A 10,195-nucleotide genomic window follows, 5' to 3' on the forward strand; every position below is an offset into this window, starting at 1 on the left:
CGCCAAGCCTCTCTTAACATGTGGTTTTATATGTGGAATCTTTACTACGTCATCAAACACGTTTAAGCTATCCGAGTTTTGCAACCTGTCCTGTGTAGTTGTTTGAGAGATGGGGTGATTCAGTCACTCGATATGTGGGCCAGTGTTGGCAATTTTATCCATTTTCAAGCGTTGCGCTTTTGCGTTTGAATTATAGTGCTTTAAAACTATTAATTTACGCATTAAGATTTCTCTTTAACACTTTTTTTTAGATTAATTGCACAATTTCAAGTTAAATTTATTCTAGAGTCTTTTTTCTAACTATCACAAAATATGCGCCGGGGGGTTTCTGATTTGCCACAAAAATTTCACATTAAACTTATAACGTTATTCATTTATACAGTATTTTCCAGATATTAAAAAAGATAAAACTGACAATTATCGAGTTTTCGATTTGAGTATGAGAAAAAAATATTTAAATTTGAGATAGATGAAAAATAAAACTTTATAAAAGACTCACTAGTATTTAAAAATTAGTAGAAAATCACAAAGGAACAGCATTTTTGGTGCCATTTTTTTTAAAATGATTTTGAAATCCGCTTACTATTCTACGCTGTTTACTCTCAACGATTATTTTTTTCTCTAAACTATCACCTAGTTTTCATTGCAAGCGTCAGCCCCCCCGAGCTATTTAAACGCAATAAAAAAAAGTTTTTATAACTGATTTTGAAAAATTTTGGCGTCCTACATTCAAATGATTAATCATATTTTATCTTTCACCCCTAGTTTGAGTGATATGACGTGAAGACATTTAAAAGTTGATCAGTTTTGAGTAAAATTAATCTTTCATAACTGATAAATTAATAAAAGGAAAAATTGAAAATAGAATTCGAATCTGTTTATTATCCTTAATTCAATGAAGGATCTTTTCTAGATATTTTAGTATCAGAACTACAACAGGTTAATGAAATAAAATTTTACATTTTTTTAAATTTGAACAGAAAAGATTACAACTATTTTCGACATCATTTTAGAAAGTCTTTATGTATTTGATATTGAAGGTTTTAACTCATTTATCAACTTTATTCAAGACTGCAAAACGATTTGACTTGTGTTTCAAGAATTATCAAGTATTACATTTAATTCAAATCTTCTTTAAAATTTTGTCAAAATGCTAGTATTTCAAAGTATTGGAAAAAATCACAAAAATATGTATATTTCCAGTGGTCGAGCTGTACGCGTGTTGTAGCCTATTTCTTCACATTTACCGTGGTGTAATTGGCTAACGCTCTGTTGTACTGAAGCGGAAATTGTGGGTTCAAGTCCCATCAGTGAGCCCTTATACAGGGTGGCCAGCTAACCGGGAAAAAACGAGAAAAAACCGGGAATTTAAAATGGAACCGGGAAAACCGGGAAAAAACCTGGAATCTTGAATCAAAACCGTGAAAATTATATATGGATTTTTTTTCAGATATAAATCTATTGAATTCTAAAGTTTATTAATTTCAACAGGATTTTTTTTCCCATAAGCTTTACATTTCAGAGAACACTTTACATTCCGTAAGGAAAATATGGAGAAAATCGAGATTTTTCCCAAAACTCGGAATTTCTTAGCTCAGCAGCGCTAACATTTTCAGTGTTTCATTTCTAAAATATTTTATACGTTTTTTAAAATAACGAAACGTAGCAGAAAAATTCCTCGCGAATAAACTATTTCTTAGCTCACGAATATTGTGTGTGAATAGTAGAAAAATTTGTTTAAAAAAAACCCTTAATTAAATGTGAAACTTAGGTTATTTTCATAAAATAAGCTGTTCTACCGTTAATTAATGTAAAAACGTTTTTACCTTAATCATACTTCAAGTTTTCATTTAATCAATAATATCTATATTTTTAAGAAAATTCTAATAATACTCAAATTTTTTTGTTTGTGTTATTTATAAATTTTGCGCTTTTACTGATTATCGCATTCTTCATTAGGAAGAAAATGTGAAAAAATGAACCCCCCCCCCCATGAAGATTTTTTCCAAGTAAAATTTTCACCGCAGTAACGGAAAATTACTTGATCTTAAAATATATTTGAAAATAACAGTTTTCAAGCAAGTCAGAAATTTTTCTCGCCTCCGGCGAAATTTTGTCTTCAGTCACCCTTGGCTTGAAACATTCTGATATCCGACATCATTTGACGTTCGCGAATTGAAACTTACTTTTATTGTGCAATTCAATTTCAACCTTTTGTATTGGAACTCAAAACTTGATATACAAAAACCCTATCTCATGGGTGGCCAAAATTTTCAACGAGCGGGCCAAATTTTGGAAATGCAATAGCCTGGCGGGCCATACCATCATTTTTTTTTTTAATATCCCGAGCAAAAATGTCAAATATTAAGGGTAAAAATTCCACAGTACATTAAATTTTTTTCAATGTCTTACAATTATTCAAAATATGAAAATTCTGATTTTTTACTTCTGTATCATGTTGAGTTGTCTGGCTTTTCCTTAAAAAATAAGGACAAAGAAAATGATGTGATGACTGATGATATGTATCGACTGCGAGCGTTCCGAAAAAAAAGATCAACTCACTTCTAACATGAGCGTACTGCTTCACAAATGCCCATTTCAGATGTCGCTACTTATTCGACAGCGCTGCGCAAAAAATGAAAGATCGTTATTCATTTGCAAACCAAGATTTTCAGAAATTCATTTTAAAATAATTAATTCAAAAGTTAACCAGACCTCTACATTGATACTTTCAAAATTGAACTAACTTCAACAATTCAAAATGCAATTTCAAAATTGTACACTATCCAAACAGATTTTAAAAATTTGGAATAGGAAATGAAATTCTAATATAAGAGGTGTTTGACCTAAAAAAACGCAATCTTTTTTTCCGGCACAGGTGAAAAGCTGGAAAATCAGTTGGACAAAGTAAGTAAAAACTTGATCTCTAAAAATGCCATGATTCTAGTAGTCCCATTTGTCATGAATGAAAATACGATAAATGTCATTTGTAAAATCGTTTAAAAACTTGGTACTTACCAACTATTAAAACTAGACTAGAAAACTATGTCTAATGTTAAAAACAGAGCAGATCTGAACCTCTCCGTTCAAAACTCAACACCTTCGCCTAAGCGTGAAAAGGTTTAAATAAATATACACATTTTTAAAACATTTGGTCTAGTTTTCTCTATCTTTTATAATGGATGCCACAGATATTGTCAATTTTAAGCAATTTAAATATGATGTTAACTCATAACTTTTTCGTTATCTTCTTAAGTTTCGTAGAACTTAGTTTTTTTGATCGAATCTTATGTTATGATAACATCTTTGGTTAATTTTGTTTCTGGAAATTATCAAATGTTTGAAGATGATTAAAATTTTGAAAGAAACATGAGAATCAATGAAAGGAAAATCAAAAAGCGTAAATATCATGAATTTTTCGAAAAAAAGTACAACGGTTGTCCCGTCGCTGAATCTTTCAAAAAAAAAAATCATGATATACACGGCTTCATCCATTCATTGGTTCTCATGTATCCTTAATCTTTGCATCTTATCGAAAAATTGATTTTTTTAGGAATTTTGTGAGGTTTTTAATTTTGTTTTCAATTTTTAAATAATGGTTTAAATAAAATTTTTCAAAAAATTATCAAAGAATTACGGCACATTATTAACATGTTGGTATGCCTTTAACCCTCATCCGCATTAGATTTCATTACCCTAATCAGCACTTGTGGTGTCAATTTGACACCACAAGCTCAAATCGTTATAACTTTAGGCGTGTTAGACCGATTTAAACAAAACTTACATCAAAAGAAACCTTGTAATATCAGTAAAATATATTTAGAACATTATATACAGCTACAGTTACAAGTATTCTCGTTATTCAGCATGAAAGAAAAAAAATCCGAAAAAACATGCCTCACGAAAACTGCTGTAGTTCATATATTACACGTCCAAAAAAATATTTGCCTTATGCATATGAAAGCTGAAGTTAATGCCTACATCATGAAGACAAGAAATATTTTTTAAAATTTTTTTTAATGAAATGGTCACAAAAAGTTCAAAAAAGTGGTCTGAAAAACCTACTTTTCATTCGATTGCTAGTAAATACTGTTTGAGCGATAGTAGAGTTTTGAAAAAAATTGATTTTTGATGCAACAAAAATTGAATTTACTGGAATTTTTCAAAGTTCACTGCGCAATTTTTTTACAAATTGAAATTTCATCTGGTTTTGTGGTCCACCGTCAGGTTGTACTCGGATTTTCAGTGCTTTTACTTTGTTTGGACCAATCAAAAGTATATTCATTGGAAAGCGAATTTAATTTACATTCTAGTGAAGTGCAACAAATCACGCTGTGAGATTTCACAAAAATATGAAAATTATAAACGTAAAATCATTCCTGAATTTCTAGAACTACAAGCACCGCGTCCAGCAAAACGTGTTTGTTTGCTCTCCGAGTAGGTAAGGTGGGTGGTGATTCGGGCAGAGAGCGAAGCCGACAGACGAAATAATGATGCGTGTCGTACGTTTCTCGGTTGGAAATTTAATATTGACAGTAGTTCTCGTTTGCTAGTCACGACACGCATCATTATTTCGTCTGTCGGCTTCGCTCTCTGACCAAATCACCACCCACCGTACCTACTCGGAGAGCAAACAAACACGTTTTGCTGGACGCGGTGCTTGTAGTTCTAGAAATTCAGGAATGATTTTACGTTTATAATTTTCATATTTTTGTGAAATCTCACAGCGTGATTTGTTGCACCTCACTAGAATGTAAATTAAATTAGCTTTCCAATGAATATACTTTTGATTGATCTAAACAAAGTAAAAGCACTGAAAATCCGAGTACAACCTGACGGTGGACCACAAAAACAGATGAAATTTCAATTTGTAAAAAAATTGCGCAAAGTAGTGAACTTTGGAAAATTCCAGTAAATTCAATTTTTGTTGCATCAAAAATCTAAAGACAGCAAAATGTTAGAATTTCAATCAAGTTTGTTGTCATATTTTTTCTAAAGCTCTACCACCGCTCAAACAGTATTTACTAGCAATCGAATGAAAAGTAGGTTTTTTAGACCACTTTTTTTAACTTTTTGTGACCGTTTCATTAAAAAAAATTTTAAAAAATATTTCTTGTCTTCATGATGTAGACATTAACTTCAGCTTTCATATGCATAAGGCAAATATTTTTTTGGACGTGTAATATATGAACTACAGCAGTTTTCGTGAGGCATGTTTTTTCGGATTTTTTTTCTTTCATGCTGAATAACGAGAAAACTTGTAACTTTAACTGTATATAATGTCCTAAACATATTTTACTGACATTACAAGGTTTCTATTGATATAAAATTTATATGAAGTTCATAATGATTTAAACGACATAAATAGATTTTACTTTTGTGGTGTCAAAATGACACCAAAAGTCGGAAAAGGGAGTTTTTTTGTCCAGGCTTCCAGGGTTCGTCCATAAAAAAAGTAAAGATGCAATATTGAAGAACTTTTGAATTCATTTAGGGTCCCCGAAGAAATTTTTGTATTTTGAAGCTTCTGAAAAAAGTTACAAGCCTTCAAACTTGCAATGGTGTCAAAATGACACCCTAATGCGGATGAGGGTTAATGGAATAATTGTTTTAACAGAAGAATAATAAAATGGAATTTAAATGGTTTCGAACTTTTGCGAAAGTATTATCGATATGTGGACAAATTTATTATCTGACGAGATTGTAACAAGCTTCATAAATTTTCCATAGGATTACAAAATTTGTGTATTTATGTAGCTTTGAAATACAAGCTTTTTTGCAGGTTTAAATTTTTTTTCTGAGGTATTTGATATAACATTTTTTCGCCAAAAAAAAAATGAAATCCACATTACTTTGTGATTTTTCAATGGGTATGATAACATGGAACATAAAAACGTAGTTAATTTTTCTAGCTTTTCAAATAAAATATAAAAAAAAGTTAGTTGCCATAAATAAGCTACAAAAACTATTAAATAATATCTTCTGCAAAAATGAAAAAAATTAAAATGTTGGTGAACATCTGGAAACACGCTGAGCAAATTGTCATACAATGTATCTATTTTCCCAAGATATTTACAGTAAATATTTCGTTGATTTCAATGGAAGCTGACTATTGAAATCAACGGAAGCTAACTCCGATCTAAAATGCCCAAAATATTTACTCAACTTTGACTTGTTTAATTCATAGATTAATTTGTTTTGATATTCGGTATAATTCCGTACTAAATTTTACTAAGTTTTATATTACATAGCATATTGCTCTCTCCAATAAATCTTTACAAACCAATCAAACTAGTGTCATGCATCTTTTTAGGAGTTTTCATTGCTTTAAGAATAATGGTAAGTGGTAATAAAATAAGAAAAAATCATCACAATACACATCTGTTATTCGAAAGTACAGTTCATGTATCAAATATTAGAATATTAACAAATAAACAGGTTTTTCCGACTTTTTATTCGAATTCTCGAATGATTACAGATGTACAGATTTTATTAAACTTCATCTCCAAATGGTACAGAAACCAAACGAAAACTCAATTATTAAATAAAACGAAGACCACATTTAACATCTTGGAAAAGCTTAGCGGACCACAAAAAGACGGCCGCGGGCCACATGTGGCCCGTGGGCCATGGTTAGCCATGGTTTTGTTCTTTAAATGCTCAACCAAATAGGTTTGAATGATTTACACAAGTTCACAAAATTTATATTTTTAGGGGAATGAGGTGCAAGGAATTTAAAGGGTAATTTTGACTAATTCGGGTACCCGAATCTAAATATGCAATATTTCTATCAGCTTTTGTTATTGAAATGATTTTGAAAATAAGTTTAAAAAAACCATTTAAGAATTTTCTGCACTTTTTTTTACAAAAACTTTAATCAAAAACAGGTCATTCAAAAATAAAAGTTTTAAAGGATTTTTTAACTTTCTTCAATATTTTAAGTGATTTTGAGTTCTGTGAAAAAAGTTGTAGAGGTTATATGTTTTTTAAACTTTTCCTCTTTGCTCAAATTTTTAAGAAGTTTTAAACCAAAATGAACTTTAAATAATTTTAAAGCATAAATAATATTTTTTGCAGAGTTCAACAAATATGTTGAACAAAATCAAGTTTTTTTTACAATTTCTGCAGTAATGTCAAAAATACTGATAATGATATCTTTCCATTTTTTTTAACTGTTGAATTTTACTTTTTCAGATCATGTATCATAATATAACGCTGGAAGTGTGGTAAACAGAATCAAGATCAGATTTTTTCATAAATTGTTTGTTAGTTAATCAGTTAATTAGTTTAACTTTAAACTGATATATTTTAAAACTCTTGATCACCAAAACTAAATTAGCTCAATAAAATTTGGCAAAAGTTTCAGATATATTTTTATCAAATTTGTCTCTTTTTCAATTCCGAATTTTTGTGTCCTTGAAACACAAGCCTTTAAATCTCAAATTTTAATAATTAAAACATAGTTTCAAGCTTTCGTTCTTTTCACGACCAAATATTTCAATTGAAAGTGTCAATATATACAGAGTTTGTAGTTTTGAACTTTAAAACCTGCGATAAAAAAATTTAAAAACTTTTAATTAATTTTTTCATATTAAATCATGACTCTGAATCGATCATGATTTTCAAATTAATCAAAAAAAGTTTGAAATATTATTTGGAGTAGCTACTTTGAATCTAAATTTTAATGCGCAATGTTAACTGACTTTGTATTTGCTTTGTGCTTTCAATAATTACAAAAAAGCTTGGAACTCCTTATTTTTAATTTTTTTTTTATCAGTTTTTATTGATCATTCTCGAAGTTATCCATTTCCCAAAATTTACTTGTCATTACAATTAAACGTGAAGTTATAATTTTTAACTTTGATAACTGGAGGATTTTTTTTATAAAAGGTTTTATTTTTGACTTTATTTAAGTCTGGCACTTTTGAAAAAATAATAAATATATACTTCTTTTTATCAAATTAAATTAAACCATAAACCATTGAATAAATTATTAAAAGTTCAAAATAGATTTTTTTCGAGTTATCGAAAATTTCCATTTCAAATCGCGATTATATTAAATAAAATATTAGTTCAAGTTCAAAACACTACAGCGGATTTTTACAATCAACTCTATAGTTGAGAAAATTAAGAAAGAATTTCAAATTAAAATGAACAAAATTTAACAATTATTAGGTATCATTCTCCTTACAACTAATCATGGTAAGTTTGGTACTTAATTAGACATTTATCTATTTCAAAAGTTACATTTGTTTCAAACTGTGTGTTTTGGAAACATTTATTTTTAATTTGTTTAGAAATATTTTTGAAACTAATTTCTAGTTCAGAATAAAGAACATCATTTAGAAAAAAAAAAATTAAATGACTTACCGAAAATTTGAAGCTTTCAGTGTGATATGTTTTGAAAATTTTGTTTTTCTATCAGTCATTTTTTTTTATTTTATGTGGTAATCATGAGTGAGAAACGGTGTCCCTTTCCTTTATTGTTGTTTTCTTTTGGTAATGTTATTATTTTTAGCTGAATTCGATTTTCGAAAACCCCTCCCTCCATAGACGGGTCCTTCGCACGGGCCTGGTTGGATACATTAAGAAAACAAATAAAAAAAAAATACTTTTTTTCACTTTTTCATACAAACACTGTTGGAGAATTTCCTAACACCTGTGTTTTTACCAATATCCGGAATCCTTTGATCTGATTAGTTCGTTTTCCGATAGAAAGGCACACATTTGGATTTTAAAGCCTTTTCAAATACCTTCGATAGATCACCAATTAAATATACATTTAAAATGATAATTATCCTAAATTTTAGAATTATTTTTCTTTTTAATGAGAATTTAGTTTTAATAAAAATATATTTTAGTTTTAATTGATACACATTCAGTGCTGCGCGATTTTCCTTAAATTTTCGAAGAGTTCCTGTAGGTTTCATTTTTCAGAAAAGAATAAATTTGGCGCTTGTATTGCTCCTCTTCTCTTGAGAGCCTCAAATAATCTAGAAAAAAAAGACATACTGGCAACCCTCCATAGTTACTCGGAATGACGTTTTCCCTGGATCGTACCATAGGCACCGGATTTCATTTGTGAGCTGTTATTATTTTATATTTCTCATATTTATGAATGAAAGTAAGGCTTGACGATGGATATGTGAGTATGTGAACATGTTTAATGTCACATCACGAAATGTAGGTCGGAATTCATATACTCCCTTCCGTTCCGTACTTGAAGCCATATTCGGTTCTTGGTACCGGCATCAGCTGAGTTAAATAACTGTTAATAGTCATCGTTCATCGATGCGTCACTAAACGATCGCATGATAGCAACTGGAAATAACGAATTCGCATCTGCTGAATTCAACTCAAACAAGACACATTCAACATTCAAATATGCTGGATCTTGGCGGTGGAAAAAGTTTTGATTTTCTTTTTTACTTGACATTGATTACATTTGCGTTTGATTCCTTTGTACGACGCAGTCTCAATGGTGGTTGTTCGTCAATTACTTTAATTCAGCCAATTACGATTAGGTAGGCACTTCTCTCTGGACTGAACTCATGTAACGAATTGTGTTCACTTGAATCACGTTTTTTCGGTTTTGAAGTGCCGTGGGAATTCAGTAGAGAGAAAAGTCAATATCATAAATGAAGTTGAAGAACTTTTTATTTCTTTACCAACGATTTCAAAATGTTGATATAAACATTAATATCTCTATGATTTTAAAAATGAACTGGACTTGTTCAAACAACTTTCTATTTCAAATCAGATACACATATGTATGTATGCAAAGGCTAACTTATCTAACTTTATTGTCTTTCCGAAAGTTGATTATAGAAGTCCCCGCATCTAGCTTTAGCACATAATAGTTTTAGTGAAGGCTTAGAATATGGATATAGACATATAAACAAACCTTACTTGAAAGTACTAATATGAACCTTAGTTTGTATAAATTCAAATCAAAATAACTTAGTTCACCGAAGTTTTACAACAGAAATCCGAATTATGTAACTTTGAACTGGGCTTGTGACAACTCAGCCTCAACACAGCCAGCTCATCAATGACGATAATCGGTCATCACGTCGTAAGATTATCTAATTCTAATGTCAATTGGCTATCCAATTAGCAAACAATAATATCTGAGAAGATTCAGCGTATATAAGTTTCATTCGAAAGACAGTTTTTTTTCGTTTGATGTCATCTA

Source organism: Uranotaenia lowii, chromosome 3 (assembly GCF_029784155.1).
Source record: "Uranotaenia lowii strain MFRU-FL chromosome 3, ASM2978415v1, whole genome shotgun sequence".
In the NCBI taxonomy this organism is placed as follows: domain Eukaryota; kingdom Metazoa; phylum Arthropoda; class Insecta; order Diptera; family Culicidae; genus Uranotaenia; species Uranotaenia lowii.